The following is a 14,798-nucleotide window of genomic DNA, read 5'->3' as shown; positions in this document are numbered from 1 at the left end:
GTCTGTTGGCCATTTGTATGTCTTCTTGGGAGAAGTGTCTGTTCTGTTCCTCTGCCCGTTTTTAATTGGATTATTTTTTGTTGTTGTTTTGAGCTGTACCAGTTGTTTATATATTTTAGACATTAGCTCGCTATGGGAGGCTAAGATGTTTGTCACTATCTTCTCTCATTTGGATGTTGCCTCTTTGTCTTGTTGGTTTCTTTGGCTGTGCAGAACCTTTTAAGTTTGATATAGTCCCATTCATTTATCTTTGCTTTTGCTTCCCTTGCCTTTGTGTCAAATTCCTAAAATCCTCTCTGAACCCAAGTTCCATTAGTTTAGTACCTATGCTTTCTTCTATGCAGTTTATTGTTTCAGGTCTCGTATTTTCCCAACACCATTTATTGAAGAGGCTTTCTTTTCTCTATTGTATGCTTTTGACTCCTTTGTCAACAATTATCTGTCCATAAATATTTGGTTTTATTTCTGGGTCATCAATTCTATTCCATTGGTCTGTGTTTCTGTTTTTCTGCCAATACCACATTGTTTTGATTATTATCGCGTTGTAGTAAAAATTGAAGTCAGGGAGTGTAATACCTCCAGCCTTGTTCTTTTTTCTTAGGATTGCTTTGGCTATTTGGGGTCTTTGGTGAATTAACAAGTGTTGGAGAGGCTGCAGAGAAGAAGGAACCCTCGTACACTGCAGGTGGGAATGTAAATTGGTATAGCCACAATGGAAAATAGAATGAAGGTTCCTCAAAAAAAATTAAGAATAGAATTACCATACAACTCAGCATTCCTTCTTCTGGGTACCTATTCCAGAAATCTGAAAACATTTATCTGTAAAGATATGTGTAACATGATGTTCATTGAAGCATTATTCAAGGTGATTAAGACATGGAAACAACCAAAGTGTCCTTTGATAGATTGAATAAAGAAGTTGTGGTATGTATACACAATGAAATACTACTCAGCCATAGAAAAGATGAAATACAGCCATTTGCGACAGTATGGGTCTTGAGAGGATCATGCTAAGTGAAATAAGTCAGACAGTCATGAACCATATGACTTCACTCATATGTGGGATATAAAACTGAAAGCAACGAAGGAGCAAGACAAAGAAAGAAAACCTCAGAGACACAGACAACAGTTTAGTGGTTACCAGAAGGTAAGGGGGGAGCAGGAGGGTGGTAGAAGAGGGAAAAGGGTGCCAAATATATGGTGATGGAAGGAGAACTGACTCTGGGTGGGGAACACACAATGTGACATATAGATGATGTTTCATACAAATGTACTCTTGAGGGCTGGCTCGGTGGCTCAGGCGGTTGGAGCTCCGTGCTCCTAACTCCAATGGCTGCCAGTTCAATTCCCACATGGGCCAGTGGGCTCTCAACCACAAGGTTGCCGGTTCGACTCCTTGACTCCCGCAAGGGATGGTGGGCTGTGCCCCCTGCAACTATCAACGGCAACTGGACCTGGAGCTGAGCTGTGCCCTCCACAACAACTTGACTTGGAAAAGTCCCGGAAGTACACATTGTTCCCCAATAAAGTCCTGTTCCCCTTCCCCAATAAAATCTTTTAAAAATAAATAAATAAATGTACACTTAAAACCTATATAATTCTACTAACCAATGACACCCCAACCAATTTAATTAAAAGAAAAAAGAAAAATACGAGGATATACCAAAAAAATTAAATCCTTTACTCACCTCACTCTTCACACCTAAAGCCTTGCCCTCCAGCCACAAACGCCATCATGCAGACTATAAAGTCTTCCTCCTTAGGACATAGTGGGCAGTCAGAAAATTTGACCCATAGATGGCAAGTCTTTAAATGACATCATTTATATTTACCTTTTGGGGTCTATTATTATATTTTTTCCAATTACAGTCTCTCTAAATCTCTAAGGAGGGAAAGTCATAGGTTTCTTGAGAATGGAATCTGTTGCATTATGTGTAACTACTGAGGTTGTTTTATAGTTAACTTCTGTTTGATACCAATATAAAAACATCTATGTGTGCTCCCAGAATCACGCACACCTAATCATCTAAAGCATCTATTCAGAGCCTGTGCTATTGAGGGTTAGTGTCCTATGGGACTGTCTCACTTAGGATGCAGTTTTGAAGGGGAGAAATATTTTTACCAACCTCGTTTTTACATTTATTTCACTCTCCTGATGAACTTGCTTTCCCAAATATTCTCTAAGGACAGGAGAAATTAATAGTAATGAGCTCATTTGGAAAGAAATGGACTCGTGATCATTTTGGCTTCATTCACTCTGCAGCTCCTGCCTTTTTATTTTAAGGAATTTTGCTTAGGCAAGGTTGCTGATTACAGCAAGGTGGTGTTCACTAAAATAAACTTATTGAACTTTGGTGAGCCTTTGGGACAAAAAAGGAAAGACAATTGCCTATAAAATGTGGAATTGTTATCTTTTGGAGAAGGAGAACAGTAGGTGTATGCAGCCTCTAAGTGATAAACATGTACATTTCTAGCTTCATTTGTACACCTGCCAAGTCTCCCCAGCAGCTGTCTTCCTTACAGCCATCTGAGTGCTAACAGAACAAGTCCAAAATTTCCCAAACAACATGCATCATAACTAAAATTTAAAAAGCTTTTTATATCATCAGCTGGAAAGTTTCTGACAGTATGTATAGTAAATTTTAGGGTGTAAACTTTGTGGGGATTTTTATCCTTTTGTTTTACATAAACACTATGGTTTTACAAGATAGCACATTTAATAAATGAGAATGAAAATGGCAGTGTTTGTTTCATGTAATGCAGTATTTGTTATTGCTTAGGGTTGGATAGGAAGGCTGTGTTAATCTAACAATCTAAGGAAATGATCCTGTCTTATCACGGTTCCCATTTTTGATACACGTAGTTTTAAGAACCCGATTTACGATTTTCTTATTGGGAAAAGTTGGAGAACATGAAAGGGAGGAAATAGTCCCTGTTTCTTCTGGGGATTTTCCAAGGTGATGATCCTAGGCTCATGTCTGACCTGCTTAGGAGTTTGCTTATCCAATGTAAGCATTATAAGGTAGGATGGGGAAACACCCGTACGTGGGAAGCAATCCTCCTGGTCGGTAATCCTGGATGCTCTCCTATTAACTCTGTTGTTTTGTATATTTTGATTTACCTCTCAGTTTACCCATCTGAAATAGGGATAAGGTCCAGCGATCTACTGCATCTTTCAGTTATGAGAACTGTTAGATAATATTGTATGTCCAAAGTGCTACGCGTATTACCTGGCACATATTGCTAAAGGAAGGCAATTAATCATCTTACTCGTGTGAAAGCTGAAGAAAAATTTTCATGAACTGATTTTCAATATTTGAAAATTAGAACTCGTATGAATAGGGCTTACAAAAGGACTGAGAAAGTGGCCTGAAGGCTAAAGTGCATTCTGCAGTCATCTTTAAAAGGGACTTGTTAGGAGGTCAGGTCACGTCACACAGTGAGGTGTGATTCTTAGCATAGAAAGAATCTCTAGCCTCTCAAGAAGGAAATGGAAGGAACGGGGCAGATGGCTCTGTGTGTGTGTGTGTGTGTGTGTGTCTGTGTCTGTGTGTTTGAGGTGTTTGTATTTGGCATTTGACTGGGGGAAGGGAGTACAAAAGCATGTGAAGGTATAGCAGACAGAAACTGCAAAGACCTCAGTCCTACCTTATAATTTATAGTGTGGTAGAGTTGCGAACAACATTTAGGAAATGATTCTCAGTCTGTTGTTCACTGATGTTGGATGACATATTGGGATTACGCTGTATGTGAATTAAGCAAAACTTGTTTCCACCAGAAGAGAAGTAAAACAGTTATTTTTTTTATTTTTAAAGTTGCATGGTCTTTCAGATTTTGAAGTCATCTGATAGACTAGAAAACCAATGGGCTCAAAAGTCAGTTTTCTAGTCCATCAGGTGACTTCAAAATCCAAAAGATCATGCAGTTTGAATTGAGCTTCCCTTATATTGCTATGGAGTTTTAGTCAAGTCATCTGCTTTGAACTGAGGTCCACGCTTAGACAATAGGGGATTTTAATACCTCCTTTAGAGGATTCTTGTGAGAATCAAAGTGAATAATATATGACATATCTATGACAGTGCTTGTCTTATTACAGGTGTTAGAGAAATATTACGTTAGTCTCTCTCTGTTTAATTATGATGGAGTTATTAACTAGGGAGACGTAGTAGCTAAAATAGTTTATGGAAGTGAACAAGAAAAGGTGTTTCATGTAAAAGAGTATAATTGAATCAGATAATATTAGGAGACCATGAAAGTTCAATGAAGCTAATCACTTAATAACACTAATTAGAAAACAGTTTATTGAACTCTTACTGTGTGCCAGGCATTGTGTTAATTTCTCATACGCATCTTCATAGCCATTCCTGACAAAAGCCCTATAATATAAGTAATAACCTACATCTTATAAATGAGCAAACAGACATACAGACGTTAGTAGTGGTGCTATGTTCAGTAAGTCCTCAGTTAATGTCATCGATAGGTTCTTGGAAAAGATGACATGAAGCAAAAAGACAAATAATGAAACCAATTTTACCATAGGCTAACTGATGTATACAAAAGTTCCTACAGCATTATTTCTGGTCACAAAGACATCACCAAACTTATAAATGAAAACCACAGACACTTCTAATATTGAACTTGAATGTGAGCTATACATCTATTTAAGAAAGATGAATAAAAACAAGTCAGATAATTCTTTTCCAACCTGCTGATTGCAGTTCAGGGTCACCGGAAGCCAGAGCCTCTCCCAGCAGCTCTGTGCACCAGGCAAGACCCACCCTGGACAGGACACCCTTCCATCGCAGGATCACTCACACCCACACCCACACCCACACTCAGTCAGACTGGGACAAGGGAGACACGCCATTCACCTCACATGCACGTCTTTGGGATGTGAGAGGAAACCGGAGGCCCTGCAGAACTCCCTCGCAGATATGGGATGGATATGCAAACTCCACACAGACAGTGGTCCTGAACCAGGATCATTTCTTTTTCTCATCAATGTTATAACAAAAGAAATAACATTGAATAGAATGACAATGTTATTTGAGGACCTGCTGTATTGCTCTCACTACATACAGAAGATAAAGAAAAAGCACGTACAATACCATGTACTTAAATAAGAAAACAAGTGCCATCTCGTTTTTAAAAACAAAAACCCTTAATTATTTTTTCTAATCTGACCTAAGACATAAGAGAAACAAGAATTTTCCAAATTTTGGGTTCAACTAAGTAAGACATTTAAATGTACTTTCAAGAAGTTATTCTTTTGAAGTACTGTTTATTTTTCATAATGACACCTTACCAGTGATGTCTTAAGCTTGTCTGTGGTATACAGTTTTCAAAGAGTTTTAGAATTTCACAAACTTATCTCATACGGGGCAGTAGTGGCCAGAGCACATCACCAGAATCCTGGCATTTTAATTCCAAACCTGCTGCAATTTCCCTTTGTAAGTTTGGCAAATTAAACACTTTTTGAACCTCTCTTTTTGCTCGTTAAAATGAGAGAATATGGTCTGGATTTTCTGGTACATCTCTGCTCATTTTAAAACTGTTTCAAGGTCATGTAAGTAAAACCGACAACAAAAACAACAAAAAGAAAACATTTGACATAGCTCCTTTTTGGCGTAAGGAAATCACTACGATAAAGTGGCAAAATATTTCATAGTACTGTAACGAATCTGCCGTGTCATTCTCACAACGTGATGAAGTGAATATTTCAAATTTTTCACGAGACATTCTTATAAAAAATGTTCAGTTAAACTTGTAATTTTATTCTTTCAAGGGTTGCAGGTTGGTTATGCATATGTTGCCTCAAAATACATATAAATTTAAATTATCTTACATTTTAGGTAGATGCCACTGTGGAATGACAGATATCAATAAAACCATGTCCAAATAAATTTATATTGAATTTTCATATTCTGCTTTGTTTTGGTCATGTTAAATATAAATTTTCCTATATGGATTGCATATAGTAAGGAAATTATTTTGTCACTAGTCATAATACATATAAAATGTGTTCTATAATCCATTCATATTGGATATTTAATTTATTCTTATACCCCTTCCCAGAAGAAAGCTTACACTTGGCATTATAAGAAGGCTTTTGTTTCAAATTAGAGGACAAGTGGAATGGTTTCAGATTTTGGTTATATGAGGGAAACATTAGCAAATGAAATAAACGTGATTTGGAGCTTTCTAGCACTTAGTGGCATAATTCATTTTGAACTCTAAATTATTTATGGCATAAAAGGAGACACTTGGTAAATAACAGGAAAGGCATAGAAATCAAATGCAGATTGTGGTATTTGCTAACTCTAACACTTGGGTTACCAAAACCCACACCTGGTGATAATTTATTTATTCTGAATTAGTTCCCAAAGAATAGTTACATTTCTGGTGGAAAAAAAATAAATTAGGCCATTAGCAAATGGCTAAAAAAATTTCACAAGGAAAAAAATAATCCTTCTGATCTGATGTTAAGGCAAATTGTATAAAGCCAGCAAGAATCTGAAAATATTTTTCTTAGAACTGATGAATGTTTGATAAATAGCCAGTCTTATTTCAGTGTAAATTAATAGGACATGTATCTATGAAATGTAATATGTTACCACCAGGGCAGTAAATAAATAAATACTCACAGGAAAGTTGGAAATCTATGTGTCTGTAAAAATTGTTACATATGTAAGTAAATAAGTGTGTGTATATGTATAATTTCAGAAAGCTACTGACTCATAAATAAAAAAAATAATACAAAAAAGAAAACCAAACACTGTTTGTATAAACAACCATGAATTAGAGTTCACTTATTCCAAACCAACTGGACTTAAAGAAAAATTGAACTTTTGAATTATCTTATTTAATACATTTCAATCTCCTTTATGGCATGCAAATAGTTATCCTTATTTTTAAAGCTTTTTTTTTTTTTTTAAGTATTTCTCAAGAGTTTCTCTTTTCTTTATTTGAATTGGTTTCTACTCCTGGATTGCACGTCAGACACTATGGGCTTGAATCCCAAGGACCTGGTCGGTCTCCTTTTTCATGGAAGGAAATAGTCATACATGATGCTTTCTTCTATCAAATTCAGTAGTGAATTCTTTCATGGGCATTCGCTCCATTTGGTTTATTTGTTATATAATACACAGAGTTACTGTATAAAGCGGTAGAAGTCATAATGCTTTTTTCCTGAAATTTCCCTTAAAGTTTCATTATGCATACATTTAAAAAAACTCAGCGTTCATTATTTATACACCCTTTCAATATAAATACCATATTATTTGTTTCAGTTTTAAAGTGGTAGAGTCCAAATACAGTAATAACTAGAGCACAAATGCAGTTTTTACTTCTTATTTATCATCACACACTTACTCTGTTCCTTCTTTTCCTTCTTCTTGTTATTTTCTTTTTCTCAGGATTTTGGAATTGAGTCAGACTGACTGGAAATCTAGGGAGCTTTCTGCTACCTTAGGCTGTTTCTCAAAAGAAACATTTTGCAAAAACTAGATCTCTAACTATAAAAGACCTGGTTATAAATATTCTTTGCAATCATGGATTGTATTATCAGTTTCTTGATCCCTGAGATAAGATCTTTTTCAATGGAAAACATTAAGTGTTTCTGATAGAATGCAACCATTTATAGTTGGCATAAGCTTTGTTGAATTTTCAGTTTTGACCAAGGCCAGAGCGGTATACACATACTAGTACAAAAGATAATTAATCACACAGGATGTATGTACTGTATGCATGTATTCTCCAAGAAAAGTTGCAGTTTAGTAGACACATAAACTATGAAATGTGAAGGGAAGATGCTGAGAATGTTTGACAGACCCTCTTGTGACTTCCTCATGATTGATTTCCTGAGACTTTTGCTCTTCCTCACTGGTCACAGGTAATAAGAATGATACAACTGGCAGAAGTACGGGAGATTACACAGAAATCTCAACCCCTTAAAATTTAAAGGTGAAATACCAGAGTAGATCAAGATGTTTTCAAAAAGATCGGCTGGCAAGAAAAGGAAACCTGACTCCTAAAACAAAATATTTTTAAGAAAAGGTAGAGTCTAAACGCTAAAGATAAGATCTAATGAAGGAGAGTTGTTTTGAGCACAACTTTTGCCCATTTCAACAGAGCAAACACAGCATGGTGTTATATTTTGGTGAAAAATGGTCAAACACTGTAAGTGAAGAAAGAGACATGTAACTGTAGAAGCTATGCTTCGGGGGTGGTTACTCTCATAGCATTCTCAGGGATCTACATCAGCATAGCCATCACCACCAGCTTGTCGACAACTTTCAATGGTGTCACCTCACGGCTCTAAAAAACAATGGTACAATTGTATGTGTCAAGATTAATTTTGTCCTCTCTCTGTGCCTTCCCCACACGTGGCCCTTCTCCTCATAATACAGGGTCCTGGTGAGTGATACCTGCATCAGAAGATGATTATCAATTGGTTTCTATGCTAACAGGAAATGTGCAATTATGAGCAATCATTTGTAAAAATAAATATATGACTATATTTAAATCCTGAGTTGATGGAGAAGGTCAAAGATTAAACACATACCCATTTTGTTCTCTATGTGCCAGAATAAAATGCTGTTAATTCACTGCAGCACTAGCAATGATCCAGATGCCATCAGCAGAAGAGAAATACAGTAGGAGGTGAGTGACCATACTAAGCATAGGCAATGGTGTAACAGAAAGATATTTTTTTCCTGTCATTTCCATCCAAAACCAAAGGTTGAAGACAAACCTCGTGGATGGCTTTTGACCTTAATTTAAAATCTAGGTTAAGTTGGTAGGGAAAAGCTAACAGTGAGTGAGTGTATTCAAAGTATCTATGAAGTATTTACTCTTAAAAGTGTTGAACTAAGAAGCTCTATATTATTGGTAAAAATTGCTTCAAATCAGTTTTTAAATAAAGTGTTTTTCTTATTTAGAGAAGAAAAGTATGCCTTTCTCTATCTAGAATCAAATGATGTTACAAATTTAGTCTTATTTTTTCAGACCAGTATGGCTAGATAACACTATACCTGGCTACCTGGCTGTATAGTGTTCCTTAACAAAGCTTTCTAAACCAATAAATAAATAAATGAATAAATGAATAAATAAATAAATAAATAAGTAAATAATATTTCAATAATTATTATAAGTATGTGCATGACTAGTTTCTTATTATTGCTTTTTTTTAGTTATTTCAATGATACTTTCAATTACCTGCACAGTTTAAGGTTTTGCATTTTATCCAAGACGTGTAGTCTGAAAAAGCTTGCCAACTCCTGCCAACCCCACTTCTCAATTTTCCCTATTATCATCGGGAATTACTTATTCAGGAGAAGCAGAGTAATATTAATATTTGCCTAATAAAACATAACTATGCAAATTGCCTCTAAAATTAAACAATGTTCTCTAAAACCAAATATTTTGGAAATAACTATTCTATCACACATATGCTTTTATTTTATTGGATAATTCAAATTAGACTATAATTCTTTTATTTTAAAAGTCTTAGGGCTTTTTTTTTTTTGGCCAATTTTAGCTATTTATGGAGTAGGAGAATTCTGGAGTATGTGGGTGCTCTATTTCTAGTTAACTGTGAGAACATGGCCAAAGAACTGAAGTTAAGTGGGTATAATTAAAAAAAAAAAAAAGTATATATATATATATATATATATATATATATATATATATATATGTTTAAATATATATTTAAAGTAATATAAAATATATATTTAAAATAAAAATATATATTTAATAAGGGGTTCCTATAGCTCTAAAATGGGCAAAGTGTTATTGAGATTAATTCAGAGAAATAAAAAATGTGGGAAAATAAATTATACTTTTGTCCAGATAAAGATACCAGAGAATAAGTATCACATTCAGATATTTGAAATCCATGTCCCCAAGACATAGAAAAGGAATGCATATTTGAAAATTAAAATGAGATAATATCGAGGGTGCCCAAAAAATGTATACACATTTAAAGAGATGTTATCTATGTTCAAGCAGTAGTTCGCCATAATCAGAAGTGTCTGGATGCTGATGGTAAACACTTTGAGCACCTCTTGAAATTGCAGAAGTCAAATGTGACTTGTATTCATCTTTTGTAATTGGTATATATTGAGTATTAAAATTAATACAGTGTTTTTCTTTCTTAAAATATGTAATCTTTCTTTGGCACACTCTGTATGTGTGTGTGTGTGTATTAATTTGAAAAAGTCAAATTTAAAATAGCTCTAAAATTGAAAGGGAAATTCTAATAATTTAAAAATAACTACAAAATCAGAGGTTATTATGCTTTTCAAAAAACACCTGGACTAGAAACCAATCGTAGATAGAGTTCTACGAAGGAATGTTGATTGCTATTATTTTCAATTTTCAAATGCCATTGTCCTTTCTCTAAAGTTGACAGGGCATTTTAGGTTAGGAGCACTTGTAAACTAGGAAAATAACTGAAATCAATATAAGATCAAAGCCCTAAAAGTTTTTCCTTGAATTTACAAATTTCACTGTTCTTAAGTGTTAATACTATGTGTTTGGGAGCAAATATAAAAGTTATTTGAAATCAGTGGATCATTTAGAAACCTTAACGTATACATTTATTAAGCAACAAAACATATTTACCTAAGGGTCATCACTGGTCTTTCAGCTACATGAATAAAAGGGAACCTCTACTTTGCCTATGTGTTGTCTTATATGAAAAAAAAAAAAAAAGAAAGAATGAAAAATAAATATGAAATAACAACTGAACGAGAATTTTCCAATAATATTTTAAATTCCTTTCCATAATATAAACTTTAATGCAGCAAAAGTAATATAGGTATATATGACTCTTCTATTCTTCAATTAAGCTTATTTTGCCAAATTGTGTGTAATGTGGCATGTGTATATGTGTGAATAAAAGAATTAGACAAAAATTGTGCCTTTCTCCAAAAAGTGTCTAAAAGGTAGAATACACATATTGAGAACAAGAAAACAAACAAACAAAAAGACAAACATATCTATCACATAACAACTTTAAAATAAATGCCAGATATTTAGAGCTACATGTGTTAAGGTAATCTAAAATATTATAAGCCAAAATACAACTAATTTTTCACGGATGTGAAAATAGAGCTCAACACATATCTTTACCAGACAGCACAGAAAAAGTTAAAATCATGTATAAACATATTGGAAATATTATTTAGTCATCTGCAGATCTTTATAGATCCTAAGTGCTTTAACTCTCATTTTATCCATAGTTTCTTACACCAATCCATTAAAAGTCACTTTTTGTTTAATGATTGGATGCAGCGAAACAAGCTTTGAATGAACAAGTTCTCTACTAAATTGTGAGCTATTAATTCATGTAGTTACTAAGATTGCAAGGGTATTAGAGAGTTAAGGAAATACGAGGGCATAGGCTTTGGGATTCCTTGGAGCTCTGAGTTTTTCTGGAAGTCTTCTAAGTGAGTATTATTCAATACCTTTATCTACTGATATGGCGGTTAAGGTCCATGCATCACTACCACACATGTAACTCGATGTTGGCTGTGATAAGATATTGTTGATGCATATTGCTATTATGTTTGTCCTTTCTTCCCTCACTCAAAATAGCTCATTTTAATGCAGGAGAGTAAAGACCTTATCATAAACATTTTGAAGCCGTTACCAATTATATGAAAAATTAATCATTCACCTTATTCAGTCTATAGTCATTTCCCAGTGTGTAGTAGTCATTTATTCATAATATATTTGGGTTTTAGAAAAAAAATTCTTACATCTTGTGGTAGGATCAATTTAATAGCAGAATCAATTGAAAGCAGATATATCAGTTAGGTTATTATTGAAAAAGTTTAAATGAGAGCTAAGGACCAAAAATTAGACAATAGCATGGAGTAGAAGTAGAAGACGAAAGAAAAGATATGAAATACATTGAATAGAAAAGACTTGGTGACTGATTAGCTGTGAAAGAGTGGGTCATGCTTCTATTACTACATGGAAAGCCAAGGACAGACAGGAGGGCAGTTTGTTATTTGAGACTGTGGATGGGTCAAGTTTCAGGAATGGTAAATCTGTGATGCCTGTGGAAGATCCAAGTAGAGATACCAGCAGTCAGTTAGACACAAGTCTGCAGCTTAGAAATGAGATCCAGGTTGTTGGTGAAGATTTGAGTGTAGGGCAGATCTTTTCCTCAAGTATCTTCCAACTTTCTGCTTGCATAAACCAGGGAGCTTGGGAGAATATTTTAAGATGACCTATTGCAAACCTGAAGTTGCACTTTAATATTGCTTCCATTTTAAACATGCATGTAGATTTGTGTTGGTTTTTGCATAAAATTTATTTACTTTTTCAAAATCCAAGAAGACACTCTGATGGATGGATACCAACCCTACTTCAAGAGACACACAGTGAGTAGTGAAATATTCAATTCTTAGTATTTAGCTGTGTGACCATGAGATTATTCTCAGCTCCAATACAGAATAGCATCATTATATAATGTAAAAATTTACCCATCATGTTGACTTTTTATCCCTTTCCTTTCACGATGTAGAAGTAAAAATCAGGAGTAAAAAAAGTCAATGAAATTTGATGAGGAAAATTGAATAAGTAGAGAGCAAAGAATGAAAACAAAAATCCCAAACCTAATACTATAATATGAAAGTAGTTACTTCTGCTATAAAAAGACTTTCCCATAAGCTTCCCAAGCATAAAACAAACTCACAGAAGTTTTAAATTGTAACTTTTACATATTGCCATTTTAAATGACTTACAGAGATTAATTGTTATGTCAGCTAGAATGTAACCCATGTGAGGACAATGGACTTTGTTTTATTGATGGACATTTTCTGAGCTCATAGGCATTCAAATAACATGTACTAAATTTGGTAGAAGTATCTATAAGAGATAAGCAATATTTTTGTCTCATCAGTGTTTTGGTACATTCAATCTCAGTTGAAACATTTCACATTAACTATAATCCACTTTTTTTTTTCCAAGTTAAATTGTTGTCCTTTCAATCTTAGTTGTGGAGGGCGCAGCTCAGCTCCAGGTCCAGTTGCCATTGGTAGTTGCAGGGGGCACAGCCCACCATCCCTTGCTGGAGTTGAGGAATCAAACTGGCAACCTTGTGGTTGAGAGCCCACTGGCCCATGTGGGAATCGAACCGGCAGCCTTCGGAATTAGGAGCACGGAGCTTTAACCGCCTGAGCCACTGGGCCAGCCCTAATCCAGACTTTTTAGCAGAGGAATTTGAGGTAAAGAGTACTGAGTCTTATCATTATCAGATAGATAAATAGTTCTGACTTCAGAACTGACATTTCACATAGAACAAAGTCCTTAAGTGAAAGATGATGAGAATTTAGAACCAGTGGGCTGAATGCAATATACAGAAGTGTTTTTGCTTGTTCGTTAGACACAACATTTTAAAGTTAAAAGACTTCATATAAAAATCTTAGTTTGCCACTTCTCTTGAAAAAGGGAAGAAATGACAATGTCAGTGTAACTTTCTCATTTTGCAACAATTTGTTTGCTAAGTGATCACAGACCCTTATAAACCAGGTGGTTGTGAGTTTGCTAATTGAACATAGTTCTCACCACTATCAAGTACTCCACTTATCAAGGTCTACCCAGTGGGCTTTGCCCCTTGTGTTACCCTTGTTCAAAACAAAACAAAGCAAAGCAAAGCAAAGCAAAACAAAACACCAAAAACTAATGTTAAAGAAAAAAAAAGTCAATGGCATCATAAGGAAGACTTTATTTAAGGAGGGACTATTGGCATAGATTATAGGGACCCCTGCAATGGCATTTTGCAGTGGGGGAGAGAGATTTGAAAGGCTTACCTTCAAATATAGCATGGGCAAGTGGGAATTTATAGCTAAGGAGTAGGGTAGGGGTCAGTGGATGCAAAACTACTAAAAGGAAATATCACGGGCAAGGGAGGATTCTTGCTTACAGTAGGCCAGGGTAATCAGACATCATCTGGGAGACGGTGGGAGAAGGCTGATTAGATAACTAGTTATCAGATACGGAAAATGGGGGATTCTGGCTAAACTGACTTAGAACGATCCTTGCTAAAATTGAACAATGCAGAGATACACATGGAAGTCCAAACGTTGAGGCCTAGTTGAAAAAGACTTTGGAGGAGACTGAGTAGAGTTTAGTCAAGGAGAGAATCTGTGTCACCAAATTGTACCAAACAGACTACTGAATTGACTGATTAATTTCTCCCGTGTGTGCAGAAGACAAAAGAGTCTTTGGAAACTACATAAAACTCCGTTACAATCGGGAAAGCTCTGGAATATGAAAAGGACTCAAGTTAAAGACATGCTAAGTTTTCATCTGGCTGGCAACCTTCTTTTGACTCAGAAAATTCTGATCTATGCACAAGATAAGAGGCCCAGAAGGTCTTTTACACTATATAATATCTGCCAAGTACTTTAATTTTCCATTCCAAACACCTAGTAATTTAAACATAAACCAGTTTAAATTCATTAGCATTTGCCAAGCACACTCCTCTTCAAGAGCTTCAAACTGGGCTAGCAATGCAAATGGAAAAGCAGGGCTCTGACCCAGCAGGTAGGGGCGGCTTCATTAGCTGACTGGATTCAGCTATTTCTCCTGCTCAAGCTGAACTTGCGAAATGAATGTGCAGGAAAATGTGGGGCAGACATAACATAAATAATTTAACTTAAAAGGAGAACTCTAAACCTCTCATGTACGGTCACCTTTTATTATTTTTTTATCCCTAAAGACAAACGTAGAGTGTCTTAAGTGTCTCGAGAAGGGAGAATAAGCATTGTTATATTTCAAACTTC

This window comes from Rhinolophus sinicus, chromosome 4 (assembly GCF_057876585.1).
Source record: "Rhinolophus sinicus isolate RSI-liver-muscle chromosome 4, RSI-T2T, whole genome shotgun sequence".
Lineage (NCBI taxonomy): Eukaryota > Metazoa > Chordata > Mammalia > Chiroptera > Rhinolophidae > Rhinolophus > Rhinolophus sinicus.
The sequence above is the reverse complement of the archived record's forward strand: the minus strand, read 5'-3'. Positions refer to the sequence as shown.